Below are 15,820 nucleotides of genomic sequence, written 5' to 3'. Positions count from 1 at the left end.
TGGAAAGATTGGATCCCACCTGGGACACCGCATTGGCGACACACTGGAGAGGGCTGGGCTACAGAGCAATTGCAGACCTATTCCAGACGGGAAATTCATTACACCACAGTCCTGGCGGGGGGAACACACTGGCTCGGGACTAGAACTAGTACAATATTACAGGCTGCGCGCAGCGGCACACTCCCTGTGGCCCTGCCTACCATCCAAACCCCGAAACTCAAGAGGTGATGTACATTGCAAACTCCTATGGAACCAGCAGGATAATGTCAACAATGTACAGAATGCTGTTGAACAGACAATCAGATTCCACCTCAAGGGCACGCTCTAGATGGCCTGACGACCTGGGGGTGGGCCTATCTGATTCAATGGAAACGCATGTGTACACATACAAAACAGGTCTCTTTGTATTTCAGGTTCCGCTGTATGCAATTTAAACTGCTGAACAGACTGTACTATACTCCCCCAAAAGCTCAACAAAATCTCCCAGGGCACAGAGCACCGCTGTCCTAGATGCCGAGCAGACGCAGCGGACCATATGCACATGTTTTGGTCTTGTCCCCATTGAGGGACCTTCTAGGAAAATGTACTGCAAACTCTCGCCGAAATAATGGACGCTCCCCTTGAGCGCTCCTCTCTGGGAGTTCTGTTTGGTGTAGGGAACAACATCCTGAATAAAAAAATGAGTGCATTTGTGAATATAGGTTGTATGATCGCTAAGATATGTGTACTGGAAACATGCTTCTCCACCCAGCAATCAAATCTGGATAGCTGCACTAACCTGGGCCCAGGACTGCGGAGAACAATATGTGAATTTACTGCCCCCTCCGCCTGAAGAACATATGGTCCGAATTTCAAACATACCTGTCTAACCTACCCCATTGAATGCCACTTAACAGCTGTAAATCCACACCACTAATCTAACTGTATACATGTTGAATGCTCCCCGCTCAAAACATACTGGGGGTCATTCCGAGTAGGGCGCTAAGGGTTAACGGTCACCGTTAACGAGACCGGTGCCGTTAAACCCTTACCGCCCTATTCCGAGTTCCCTTTGCGGGTTGGTACTTAACGCCTGCTTTTTGCAGGCGTTAAAAAACCAACCCGCAAAGGGACCTAGGAGCTAATTACGGCACCGTAATTTACGGTGCCGTAATTAGCGCCTTCCCCATTCCCATTGAGCCCTATGGGGCAAAAATGGGAATGGGGAAGGGCCCTTGGTAAATGGGGAATTACCGACCCCGCCAACCTTGGAATGGGGCGGTAATTCCGCCATTCACCATGGCGGAGTCGGAAAAATAACGGCGTCAACCAAGGCGCTAATAGCGCCTTGGTTAACGCCAGGGTCGGAATGAGGCCCCCTGTGATGTAATGCACCTTTCTACGTATCTGCTATGAAAATGACCTGTAACCCACTGTACTCTGATATGTTTGCCAATAAATATAGTTTAAACAAGTAAAAAAAGAAATGGTTGGCGGGAGGGGAGCACTGCCACCAGTTACCCTGTATTCCTTCAGTTAGTCATGTTAGTCACTTTGATAAGTGAAAAGGAAAGAAATGCCTCAGTGTCAGAAAGGATCCTTGCCAGAAATTGGTTGTTGGGACCTGGAACAGTAAAACAAAAATATACATGACTTTCTTGGTGTATATATAGGGAACTGCATTTTAGCCAAGTCACACATTCCACAACACCACCTAGTAGCCATCGCTGGAAGTTCACTTCCAGTTCTGTGCCACAACAGCGAGGCATTGTGGGTATGTATAAAGAAGCACTGCCCTCTTAGACAGTTTCCTGGAGAAAAAGCTTTGCATTTCAGCTAATGTGCATACCCACAATGCCCTGGTGTTGTGGCTCAGAATGGAGGTGAACTTCCAGCGATGGGTACTATGTGGCACTGTGGAATGTGTGACTTGGCTCAAATACACTTTACTATTTTCACATTTCAGGTGAAAGGTTTTTTCAAACCCACCATAACTTTCTTGGTGTTATATAGAGTTATAGAGTTAAGGTGATCAGATTTTTAACACAACAAAACCCCTGAAATTCAGTAATCACATTTTGAGCAAGTCCACCTTAACTAGGCACCCCCTGCTAGGCAGCGTATGACAAAAAAGACATCATTAATGAGATCAATAATTACATCAAATTGGACATTACTGATTAAATAAGTTGGAATACTTCTGTAGACCTCTTTTGATACATATTTTAATTACAGTCAAACAATAACAGCAGGACATGGAACAACACACTGATACAGAAGTATGCTATGATTACGTGTGAAGCATTCATTTGTAGTACGTATCAACTTTAAAATAGAAATATGCAGCGTTATACAAATGGTTTGAATTTCATGTATTAGTAAACAATTACAATACTTAATTGCAGGGAAAGTACCCGAGTCTGGTAAATCTATTTAAGTTATTTCAAACATAATAACTATATGAAACAAGGGCAGAATACAAGTATGAAATATGTACATATATGTTATGCTAAAAAGAGTTGTCATATTTCAAAATGTAATTAATCAAACAAGTGACATCAGTAATGCCATGTATGATGTAATTAGCGATGCCATCTATGCAGTCCTCATTATGGTCATTCGCTGCGCAACTGGGAGCATATAGGTAAAGTGAACTTGCTCAAAATGCGATTGCTGAATTTCAGGGGTATTGTCATGTTAAATGCAATCACCTTAACTCTCTTAATCAAGGTTTTTTCACTGAATTTCACAGTTTTGTTGCCACATATTTTTCACGTTAAATCTGATCACCTTAACTCTCTCCTAACTAAAGTTCTTTCACTGAATTTCAAGTGTTTTGTTATACTATAGTTTCTTCAAGGCCCAATAGCCATTGCCTTAGGCCGTGGCCACTGTACACATGTTGCATCAATAGGTTTCTTTGCGGACCGCTAGCCATGAGCCTCAGGCATGGCCATTGTCCACAGCCTTTCAACTGTGGCCACTGTACGTTGCACCAATAGGTTTCTTCGGGCCCACAAGGAGTGGCCTTCAAGGCCACTGTACAAGTTGCACCAATAGGGTTATTGTGAGCCCACTGGCCATGACCTTCGGCACTTAGACCCATTACCCCCTGCAGGTGTAAAATTACTTTTATTTTTAACTCTATCCACAAACTCGCAGCATTCCCCCGATAATGGCAACGAACTACACAGAGCAGCATTGAACTACCCATGCCTTCGGGATTCTCTAATGCTTAAAAATCCAAAACTCTTCCCTGTCCTCACAGGCACTCACACCATGTGCCCCCACTCCTCTTTCCATGCCCCCACAACCCCAATCTCATCTCAATTGCTTTTTACCTCACTGGCCATTCTCCCCAATCACGGTTTAGTTTGTGTGACGCATGTTCTTCTCCGAGGTGGACTTGATTGATATGCAAGTGCTAAAATTGAGGGTGTTTTGCTGCATCAAATCCGATCACCTTAACTCCCCCTTAGCAAATATTTTGTTAATGAATTGCAAGGGTTTTGCTATATTTCGTTTCCTCAGGGACTACTAACCATGGCCTTCTGCTGTGGCCATGGCTACATGTTGTACCAATAGTTTTCTTACGGGCCCACTAGCCATGGCCAGTGGCCATGGCTGAACATGTTGCATAGTTTCTTGAGGTCTCACTGGCTATGTCTTTCAAACATGTCCTCTTACGTGTTGCACCAATATCCTTTCTTTTAGGCCCACTAGCCATGGCCACTGGCCATGTCACACCATTAATTTCTTACCAAACACCCATTGCTCATGTTGGTACTGCAGAGGTTAAATCTTTTTTTCTAACTCCCTAATTCCGCGATAATTTAACAGTAATCATTTCCAATAACAAAAATGCATTCCGTAGGGTGGCTGTTGGACAATTCCCACGATAACAGGAAAAATTGCTCAGAATTAAAAAGCTTTCTACGTCCTCCTCTCCCACTACTCCTGATTACTCATTGCTTTGTGTTACGCACATTTATTTCTAAGCGCATCTTGCGGCATTGCTGTTGTAATCTCGTAGAATTCACACAGTCTTCCCGATAAACTGAAAATTTTCTACCCTCCACTGGCTCTCCAACCCACCCCCAAATCCCCAACTTCTTATGGTGTCTTCTTTCCCACTCTTGACCTCTAGGCTGAAGAGATTGCGATTGCTGTTGGTATTGGCATTCATTTAGTGCCTATGGCCAGGCTACCTAGCGCTGTCGTTCAAAACAATCAGTGTTTCCCTAGGAGGAACTGCATAGACATATGTGTTCTTAGTCTCTTTCTGAGGTCACAAATGTTATTAGACTCTTTAAGGTCATGGCGGAGTTCATTCCAAAGTTTGATGGTATCCGTTTTCCTCTTCAAAATAGCGTTTTGAGTGTTCATTTTCAGCTTTATCGCGGGAATTACTTGCATCGAGCATACAAAAATGGTGGCTTTTCATTTCTAGGTAGACTCAAACTGTCTGCTGCAAAGCACCAAGGTCAATATACTGTGAGACAGGCATGGTGACAAGAGAGACACAGACTCAGAAAGTAAGATTTAAAAACCTTTATTTAAAGTTTCAGGGTTGGTTTAATACCTAACTAGCCCTAGCTCTAAAGGGATGATTCCCTGAAATGATGTTTCTAAGGGCCGTTTTCTGAAAGTCCAAATAAAAAGTATTTCTGTGTCTAAACCGATGCTTGCCCTCACTCTATACAAAAATGTGTTGGGGGGGGGGGGGGAGTCTTTTGTCAAAAATAAAAAGTAGTGGTTCAACAGAAAAATAAGGAAACCAGGGTTGGTTTTCACTGACTTCCTTGACAGGTGTGGTTTTAAGCTCATCAAAATTAGTTCAATGAAACAGGGCTGCTTGCAAGACCTTCATGACAGGATCCTTGCAATGAACTCCAGTACCTTCAGTGTCGTTGGGGTTCTCTTCCCCAAGCTTCTGTCCTTTCAGTACTATAAAAGAAACCCATAGGTTTACAATTTAGCTGGGCCTCTTAGGGTTCCCTTCCCCAAGCTCAGGCCCCTTCCAGCTTTCAAACACAAAGTCAGTTTTATCGGGACATACTTTGATTTCTTAAGTAGGCCTCTCAGGGTTTGCTTACCCAAGCACAGGCCTCTTCCAACTTTTACACATAAAACATCATAGTTCCTCTTTGGGTTCCTCAGAGTGCCCATCCCCAAGTTTAGGCCCCTCTAATTCTAAGCATAAAGTCAGCTGGTCATGATATGCCCTTTCTTGTTTACAGCTTTTCTTACATACAATCTTCTCATGGGGTGTAATCAGAGGCTTTCGAAAACACCAGGCTCAGCATTATCACTCAGACCCTTTGCCCCTCTCTGTGTTTCTTACTTGCACTTTCCTTGGTACCTTTTATCCTCAGGTATTTATTGTGCACACTTGCATTATCTCTTATTGTTTTTACTTTGGGGTGCACACTTGCACTTCTTTTCCTCTGCTGTGCGTCCTTGCACCTTTAATACTGTCACTTTTCTTCCCTGTGCTCACGGGCACATTTTCCTTACTTTCCTTTCAGGCCGTTTGCCCTCGCTTGACTTCCCTTTACTTCCTTGTACACCCTTGAACCTTTCCTTTTACTTTGCTTCTGTCTGCTTTAAATTTGCATCCGGGCTGCTTGCTTCTTTTAAATCCATTTATATTTCTGTCCTCTTACTTCTGCACCGCTCACATGCACCATTTACTTTCTTTCTTTCCTTCTACTTTCTGCTTCTTGCTTTCCGCTTCATGCGGTTTCCCCAATCTCGCCTTTTTTCCCCCTTTCCTGTTCCAGCCACCCGCATGCTCCTGAGTTTATCTCTCTTGTCATGCGAAACTCACTGGGTAGCACAGCACTGGCCAACGGTCTGTCCAGGGTCCTTTGGGTCAAGGTAAGGGTCTCACCACCTGAGCCTCAGACACCCTTGGGCCCGGCACACGGCCCAAAGGAAAACAAGAACATGGGGGAATACCATGTATCGCCCTTCGGCATCCTCCTCCCAGTCCCTGGTAACCCTCCACTCAGGTGATCCTCCCTCGCTTGTCCACCCCCAGGGTCGGGATCCAAAAGGGATGGCCCTTCCCTGAAAACCTGAATCAAAGAGCCAAAGTGAGTGGGTGGGAGAATACTGTTAGGTTTCACACAATGTATGTCGATATATATATTTTTAAGGAGCAGGGGGCACCCTATTTCTTGTGGAATATTTTAAAAGCTACTGAATTGATTTACCCCAAACCAGTCAAGGAAATTAAGTCAATGTTATGTGCCCAAATTATTTATTTGGTCAAATTCAGTCCAGCAGTTTTTGCGCTATGTCGTGACAAAGGTTTGACTTTTCCTCTATGGGAAAATGAATCAAAGTAGGCCGAAAACAGAGTTTGTTTTGCTTTCTTAATAACGTTTTAATTTCTTAACAAATCATTCCCGAAGTTTCCAGACTCGGGGACGGAGGGAGCTGTGACAATCCTTTTGTTTGGAAAATATCAGCCAAATCAGTTCTGCAAGTCAAAAGTTATTAGGGTTGCCAGACATTTGGTCGAAAAAAATTGGTCGACCAGACAAATGGTCGAACCAATTTGATCGAAAACCAAATGGTCGAATTTTCTTTTTTTTGTATTTTAACCCTTTTTTTTTTTTTGGGGGGGGGCTCCCCCCAACCCCCTTTTTTTCTCTAAAAACCCCTTTTTATACTAAACGAAAACCCAAAAAATAAATATATAAATAAAAAAAAAATTCGACCATTTGGTTTTCGACCAAATTGCGTCGACCTGCAGTCGACCAGTTTTTTTTCGACCAGTTGACTGGACACCGTTATTAGTAATAGAATTTTCACATTTCCTATGGATCAAGTTACTCACCTTCACTACAGGGCTATAGTTCAGGTGAAACCATTGTGCATGGACTTTTCTAAAAATTCTATTGCTAATAACGTTTGACTTGCTGGACAAATTTAGATGAAATATTCCAAAACAGAATGTTTGGCACGCAACCACTAGACATTTTGGGAAGGATTTCTTAAAAAATGTAAAGGTTATTAAAAAAACAAAACCAACACCGACACCCATTCATTCTCCCATACCGAAACAGTGCAATTTGTGGGACTAGGTTTATCCTTTAGGTACTGGATGTCTCCTTTTCATTTAATGGGGGTGAAAGTGCCTGCACCTCCATCGTCTGTCCACAGGGCATACGTGCACTGTGTGTCAGAAGGTGAGAGTGACAGATGCCCTTCACCTCACACAGGTATTCAGGCTTCTGTCAGAACATGCAAAGCTGGTTGGTGTATGCAAGACAGTGGGGGCTGCAGCAGCACTGAGGACACTACGGAAGAAAACCCAGTGGTGTCCTGAGTTTATGGAAACTGCTGGAGCAAGTCGGCCTGCAGCAGATCCTGCAGTGACATCGACACTGGTGGAGGAGACCCGGAAATGTCTCGGGTTGACAGGTGCGGTCAGAGCTAGGGTGGCCAACTGTTCCGGACAACCTGCCTCCAGCACAGCCACTCTGCAAACTGAAGTGGCATTCTACACAGCATGGTGCTGCCGCCTGCTGCTTTCTTTCTCTGGGTGGCTCTGCAGCCCTGGCTCCTTTTGAGCCTGCAGGTCGAGCTGTAACGCTCTGACACCTGGCTTCATTCAAATGCTAATGCTTTGTTCCTGGGGTTGTGATGGTCATGTTTGCAGTTAAAAAACGTGACCATCACCTCCCAGGGACAAACCATTTGCATTTCAATTAAGCCAGGAATTAAAAGTCATTAACAAATTTAAATTACAAAAAGGGGTGGGCCAAACGTGAATGATGTTGTGACGTCAACACCACCCCGCGGTTAAATGTCCTGCAAAAGACTATCAAAGAGTTGGCCACCCTAGTCAGAGCAGGCAGGCCAACTGCAGGAGTGGGCCAGCATCTGACATCGGGAATACGGATGGAGTGGACCAAGGAGGGTGCTGCGACGGGAGACGCTGGTCTCCTGAGGAGGGCTCGGGCCTGATGAATAGGAACATGGCAGTGCCACGGGACGTTCCAACACAGAATGGGACAGTTAGGCTCTTACCTGGCATGGATGGTCTCGACCCTGAACTGGACTCTGGGCTCCTAGTGGAAGCTGTTTCTACAGCAGCGATTCAGGCAGCTATGGGGGCAGGAACCGAGACAGCAGAGGAAGGGGGGATTCTGGCAGCATGACCATCTGATTGGCACAGACCACCAAGCGTTTAGGGATTGGCTGGCTGAGTTCTCTTTCCTGATAAAAGCGGGGAAACCTGTTACATTCCGTCATTCCAGTTTTCTACCCCCGAGAGCGTGGAGTATTGCTGGGAATACTAGTCAAAAGATCATGAAAACACGGATAGAAAGAAGACTACAGCAGAGTCCATAACCTACTGTCTGCACTGAAAGACTATTTTCTTTTTTTAAATCTCTTTGGTTTGTTTTGCTGAATAGAGGATTGTCTTCTGACTGAAAAAAAAAATACATTTAATTATTGCACCAACTATTGCATCAACCTCTCTATCGCCCACAGTGTTACAGAGATCAAGTTATCACCTGTACTCAAAATTGATTGGGAACCATAATTTGATCCTGAAGAAACACCTCCATCAAATGGGTGAAACCCTGCAATCAAGAGGGCACTGTTATGTTGTGAGCTGGTCCCGTTTGTCTCACTGGCCATGAGTGTATGCTTACAGAATGTTGGTGTATGGATGATGTCAGCTCAGGGGAATGTTGAGTGAGTGTGATGTATGAGTGTTCCAGGAATGTCAGTTGGAGGCCTGAGCTGGATGGATGAGGATGGCTGGTGGGTTTCTTCCCTGTCACTGGATGTTACCTTGATCTACTTCCAATATGATGATACGTAAATACCACACAAGTAACTGGAGTTCTGTATTATATATACACTTATGTACAATAAGGTCACCTGGAATCCATCATGGCTCTGCAGCCGGTCTGTGAGTGGACTGTCACATCAATGGAGTGTATTTACAACAGGCACCAGGTTTCGATCCGCTACACCACTGTTCTCTCACTGTATACATTAGGCATTACTGACCATAATTCATTTCTTTTATTTATTGTTTATACTGCTGAGCTTAAATACTACTTTACTCAATATCGGTTTGAATTTCAAGGTAAGCAATTAAGATTTTAATTTGGGAGGTGAAAACCCAGATTTGTTTTCTTTTAAAATCTAAAACGATTTTTATGGGCCTTTCTTTCTAGTGAATGTGTTTGACCTGTACAGTAAGGGTAACAACTGAACCACTGATATGGCAAAACTTTTTCCATTCTAAAAGTTTATTATAATTGTTCCGAGATGTTCCAGGGTATACCATTAAGAAGATTGGAGGGCATAGTACATACTGTAATTCCATCCAAATGCCAAGCTATAAGTGTGTGTTGTGGCAGGCCTGTAGAATGACATTTGTCATCAAATTGTCGGAACATATTAATCTCTTCATATAAACTAAATAGAACGGTCAGGATGGTGGCAAAACTCATTGGGCCTCATTACGACTTTGGAGGCAGCCATGCCCTTAACAAGGGCATGGCTGCCTCCAAAATTGGGTCCGTGTTCCCTGAATGGGGAAATACCGGGCCATTCCGAGTATGGAGGGCCTGGTATTTCCTCCTTCAAGGAACCCAGGCCCGGTCCTTCCCCATTCCCATTCGAGCCCCCATAGGGCTCAATGGGAATGGGGTGGGAGCTAACAACGGGCCCATTACAAGAGGGCCCGTTGTTAGCCCCCTGGTCCCCTCGGTGACCAGACGTCCAGAGCGGGTCCCGCGAGGAGACCTCGTAATAGTGCGGAATGCATTTAACGGCGCCGGTACCATTATCAGTGCTGTTAAACGCATTCCGCGCTACTTGTAATGAGGCCCATTAACCAAAGTGCAAGGATAATTGGGTTTTCAGGTGCCAGGGTGCAATAGGATGGAAGCATCAGTCTCTGCCAACATCAAGTCAACAGAACAGGATTTTTCCCCTTGCTCCAAAAGGGTGGTCCATACAGGAAATGTTCAGTTTTGCCAAGTTCCAGAAATCAAAGCAAACAACCCAAGCCATGTAAAAAGCAAAGTGTTCCCAAGGTTCCTCCAAGTCGAGCAAAAGATAAAGAGAAAAATTAAATGGTTCTATTCTCAAGTTGAGGTTGTAGCCCCATCCAGGCCCGATTGGGGGTACTCTGGTCCTCTATCCTTGGCTCAGGTCATAGATTTTTCTGAGCCAAAGACCCATGGCTCTCGGGCAGCAAAATGTTTTTGGGGCCCTCCAGCTTGCTGCTTCCTAGCAGGTCTCTTTAGTGTGCTCGTGCCAGCACAGACTTCCCGGCAGGCTGGTCACAAGGCTGGCATTTCCCAATTTGGTATGGTGCACACTTGAGTGGTTTGGCAGAGAAACATGTTCATACCTCACTGCTGCTCCTTCCATTCTCCCTGAATCTCTTTTCTATCCAGGCTCCTCGTCGGCTAGCTCGTTCCTCCATCCATCTTTGCACTCTCCCCTGGATCATCATGGTCTCCTGGAGCATCCCTATCCTTGCAACCTGTGAGGCGGATTCTTGTTCTGTCCCCTTCCTAGGATGGACCAGCTCTATCCCGCATTCTAGCTTTCAGTCCCTTTTTGCCTCCACCGATGGTATCCCTTTCCTTCTTCCTCTGAACAATACTCCTTGTGCAGGTAAATCTTCTATTGCCCCAAGTAGTTTCCTTATCCTCCCTTTACCGAACCTCTCCTAGTTCTCGAAAATCCTACTGCTCCCCAGGACAAACCTCCAAATACTACTTCTTCAATATACTGCTCGCTCCATCGTTACTTGCCAAATAAGTTCACTCCTGCATGTTTTTCCTGCCAAATGGTACCCTCACTTTCCTCTTCAAGGACAAAGCTCACTGTCTCTGCTTGAAATTAATTCCTTTCTCTCTAACACATCACGACCTCCCTCCTGCTCCACACAACTATTACCTCCTTCCTCCAGCACTACAAGCTCTTCCTCCAACCAAATACCCCACCATGCCATATTTCTTACTCTTTTACACACAACCGTGCCTCCTCCATTCGGCTCTCCAGGGTCACACTCTTCCGACATGGAATTTCCAGGACAGAGATCTACCTGGATCTGCTTCTCTCCTCCCGACTCTTCCAAGGGATGACAGAAACAGGCTGGGTGGCTCTTTTTAAAGGCTGATTCCCTCCTGCTCCTGAGTGGTGCTTTGGGCTGTTTGCACCTGTGTAGTATGGACTGGCATGGTCTGCGATTTCGCCTTGTGCTTGCTGTCATGTGGGTTAGAATCAGGTGCTGTCACCGTTTTGTCTTTGCGCTTTTCATTGTTTGTTAGCAATTGATGAAGATGCAGGTTCCGTATTTACTCCTGGCTCACCCTGCATGGTCCCTACACTCAGGAGCTTGTCTTGCCAGCAACATCCAGCAGGTCAAGGTAAATGATGTGTAATCCTTCTGGTGGGTGTGGAGGCAGAAAGTCTACTTGAAATTTTAAATATCAACCCATCGCCCATACGTTTTTGAAAAGTCGGGACGGGTTTACAGCCTCTACCTCTTCTATTGCTGCAGCTGTGGAGAAGCCACAGGTTTTCCTTCCTTCAGGCTTTTAGTATGAGGAAGGAGAGTCTCATCTGCGTGTTATTTTTCCCTGAGGAAGCAGAGCTACACTTTGCTCTGACACTTCAGGCGCCATATAGGAGAGTAGTTCCCGATCCCCATGACTGTCTGTTCTGGCCTGTAGAAAGAACCTCGGTGGGGCACCCTGGTCCTTCCCATAGTCTCCCTGTGCTTGAAAGTGCATCTGCAAGTCTATTGTTCTTTTCAGGTTTTGCTTCTGCAAAGGAGAGGTATTACGGGTGATGTACTTTTCACCTGTTTGGTCTGTTGGCTAGATTTGCGCTTGTGACATGGCTAGATTTGCGCTTGCGACATGTTCTTCAGTGTTATTCCTAAAGTACTCCCTTCCTTCTAATCTACAGAAGACGCTTCCCTGATGTCTTCCCACCAAAGAGGAGAAGTCTGGGAGTTGTGTTCTTGGACCGTCAAATTGATCCTGGTATCTTGAGGTCCCGTATGGGTCCATTAAAGGGTGCAGTTCTGCCTTGTGACTGCCCTTACCCAAGCGCAGAGGACTCGGTCACAGCGTTTTGCCACCATTTTTATTTTTATGTTATAATGCGTTTATGAAGTGTGACAGTGTCAGGGATGTTAGCCTGTCAAAAAAAGGGGTGGTAACAGGGTACCTAGTCCACAACCCCCAGAGTACTTGAACATGTGCATGGATATTGTTTCAACTGTCCTTAACGCAATACCCATCAGCCTCTGTTCTGGCCAGGTATCTTCTTTTACAGAATCCCAACTACCAGTATGAACGTGGGCGCAACAGGAAAACCTGTACTGGAAACAGGGAAAAGTAATCAAGACCAGTAATGTAACTGACTGGGATTTTCTCCTGCCCAAAGAGGATGAGAGCGCCAATACGTGACCCACCAACCCAGGCAACAGAAAACTGACAGAGTGAAAAGAGACTGCAGGGGAGACCCGGAAATACTACCAAAACCCAGTTGAAACCAAACTCACCAGCACATGAGAAGAACCACAGGGAAAACAAGCGGCCACAGCACAGGCCTGCCACTACACAAATGGAGTGTCATGCGGCCAGGGTGACAAGCCTTCTTAAAGACTTCCACAGGAAGTTCAAACCCACAGGGGAATAGCTTAGCCAGGGATGGGCAAGGGGAGCATGTTACATGGAGGGCTAATGAGAGCTCAAAGTACCTCTGTAACACAGTAGGCTAAGCTATAAAAGGCAAACAAGTGCGTGCAGAAGAAGGTGAAATGTGTTTGGGTGAGGTTGGGAGCAGACAAGGTGGGCCAAGAGACCAGTGAGGAGGGTGTACCAGGTGGAGGAGGAGAAGGCGGAGACTGTGGAGTACAGATAGTGTGAAGGGAATGAGATGGTGGTACCAATTGTTTTTGTGTTTGAGTGAGAGACTGAAATAAAAGCAGAGAGTAGAAAAGGGAGGGAATTGAGAGTCGAGAAAAAGGAGGTAGGAGTTGAGTGTGGATATTGAGAGGCAGGCAAGTAAGCAGGGTAGAGGCACGAGTGGTGGAAGATGGGAGTGTTGGTGAGGGGAGACCAAGAGGAAGTTGGTAGGCGTAGACAAAAGAGTGTGAGTGGTAAGAACAGGGGAAGGAGTATGAAAGAGGAGAAAGGTAAAACCAGGAAGTGAAGTACATGAAGATGGGAGATCAATTGGATGGTATAGATAGGAGAAATTGAAGAGACCAGTAAGAAAAGAGAAGGGAGTGTGGAGAGAGAGAGAGAGAGACAGATTGACTAGGAGGGTGTGTGAGAGAGAAAATGGAGGAACTCTGCGGAGTTAACCTTTTGAAAGGAAAAAAACAAAACTATCAGGCAAAAACCACCCGGTTCCTTAAGAAGCACCTGAGAGAGAAAGTTAGAGAAGGCCAAAAGCTTTAGCCTCTGCATAGGGTAAATAATAGACAAAGACAATAGGCGTCTCCTGGCTGTAATATACATAGATTGAAAATGCATTAGGGTAGAAAAGGGAAGCCTGGTCGAGGGAGGTGAGAGCCCACTTGCAGGTTGAGGTAAGCAGCAGGGACTGTAGGGATAATTAGTACACAAATTTCCATCATGCACTAATTTTAGCAGCGTCACTGACTTCAATAGGGGTAATGTGCACCATGCACAAAGGATGCTAATGTTGCAGCACGGGTTAGGTGTGTGGCTTAGTAATGATGAGACATTGAGGGTGAACTAAAGAAGGGGTGATTTGGGATTTAGCTTAGCACAGTGTAGTGTAGGGAGCTAACAACTAACATGATTAATTAACACTAACACTAATCTTAACAATACTAATTTTAGTAATTATTAGTAATTCGACTAGGGTTGCTTAGGCCATAAACCATACTGCAGGCTGTGTGTGCAGGGGCATTCACACCACGTTGTTGGCTTAGAAAATAAATGCAAAAATTGAAAGCTGAACTGTAGTGTGCTTTGTAGACGTGAGGTTCAGAGCGCATTGAGACAGCAGAATGTATTCTTGTAAAGACAGATTCTTTGTTTGAACAGAAAAAAACATAGAATGTCAGGATGCTATATGTAGCACATTTGATCCGGGCTGGAGAAGAGTGCTGTACAAGGGTCAGTGAGGAAGAAGAAATCACAAGAACTGGAAAGTTACTGGGCGTGGGCTGAAGATGGGCAGTATTTATCTAGAAACATTATTCATGACATCACAATTTATGCAGGAATGAGGGGAAAAAGCAGTCAAGGTTCTGTAGGAAGATAAAGGCAAGGGGAGAGGAAGAGACAAAGGTTTATAAGCCAGAGAAGGAGGAAAGAAAGGGGCTGGCCAGAAACCGATTGGAGTAGAGAAGCAGGAGAGGAGAAAAAAACAAAAAGAAAATCAAAGAAATTGGAGTGCTGGTGGAACTGTTCAGCGAGACAGGCAAGATCCAGGCTGCAGAGGAAGGAGGGGTGGGCCTCACGGTTTTGGCAGGCAGCTGGGAGTGGGAAAGATTGTGCACACAAGATGGAAGGCATCCCTCCTGCAGGCTGAATCCCCACCCCACGAGGCCCTTGGTGAGTATGAGTTTAAAACAAGAAGAATGAATGAAACAACTAATTAGGATAACCCCTGGCCTGATTAGGGAAGTGCCAAATTGGGATAAAACAAATAGAAGGGGACACAAACACATTTGTTCTTAGTTACAGAAGAGCAGCCGTGTTGTCCCATGTGAAAAGCTAGATTCATGAGAAAGCGGTATTCTGCAGAGGCGCTAAAGGCTGTCAGTTTTACTTCCAAGGTTACAGATCAAACTAATGCATGACTTCTGCCAAGTGCTGTTGTATAAATAGTCACTTGAAGAAAAGAGATATCTTTGCTTGGGGTGGGGGTGTATAACAAGCAGAGGATTTATTTTCTTTCCCAATGGTAAAATGAGAAATTGCATATTGCGTTTTCCTTTCTCCAAGAATGTGCGGGTAAATCTTTGGTTGATGTGACATTAGCTAAGAACAGGGGGGCGACAAATGGAGTTAGTGGGCAGGTTCTTCACATGGACAAGATCTAGAGGGGCGGTCTGAGATTGTGTTGCCTTACAAAAAATATTATTCTCTCCCAAGGCAAAGTGGTCTTTCCGTTTCTTTTGCACATTTTCAATGTGAATGTAACAGCTTTCTCTGCATATTGTCATGGTTCACTGAACGTTTAGAAAGTGATTCAGGGCATAACTGTAGAGAACCGTGTGCATTTTTTATTATTACAAAAGGCACATCCAGGCTGATGTTTTCCTAATGTTTTCTCATACCTAGTGCATGTCTCATTGTGTGCTGGAGTTTTCAAGTGAGCATATGAAAAGGTACATAGTTATGAAAACTTGTTTCCTGGTCTATTTTAGTGTGATTTGTTTATTTGGTAGTCAGTAGTGTTACCAATGTGAAAATTAGAGCGCCTGGCATATCAAGTCTGGTACCCCCGTAGCCAAAAGTCCCATATAAAACTTTTATTTTTTTTTAAATAAAATAAAAAAGGTATAATCGTAAGCTAGTTCCCCATACTTTAGAAAACGAAAATTAGGGAAACATATCTCTGCAGAGTGAGAGTGCTCTGGGTATATTTCCCAACAGGATCACCCCTGATGTGAAAACCACAATTGATTTTGAAATTGAAAAATACTTGGTTCTTTTGCTAACGAAAAGCTGAAAAGTAGTCCTTATTGTGCCATTTTTGGAGGGAAGTATCACTGAAGGTACCTAGAAATGCAAGCCATACACAGAAACAATCTGCCCTTCTTGATGAACCAGGGTTTGATATGAAGATT

General features: G+C 44.7%; 1 protein-coding gene across 2 annotated transcripts in view; it reads right to left on the bottom strand.

Annotated features, from left to right (window-relative positions):
• LOC138566601 (hyaluronidase-3-like) overlaps window positions 1–15,820 on the bottom strand; it is a 285,449-nt gene that overhangs the window by 194,824 nt on the left and 74,805 nt on the right. The window lies entirely within an intron of this gene.

This window comes from Ambystoma mexicanum, chromosome 2p (genome assembly GCF_040938575.1).
Source record: "Ambystoma mexicanum isolate Mex_15411 chromosome 2p, UKY_AmexF1_1, whole genome shotgun sequence".
NCBI classification, from domain to species: Eukaryota; Metazoa; Chordata; class Amphibia; order Caudata; family Ambystomatidae; genus Ambystoma; species Ambystoma mexicanum.
Note: the sequence above shows the minus strand (reverse complement) of the source record. Positions and strands in the feature narration are given on the sequence as shown.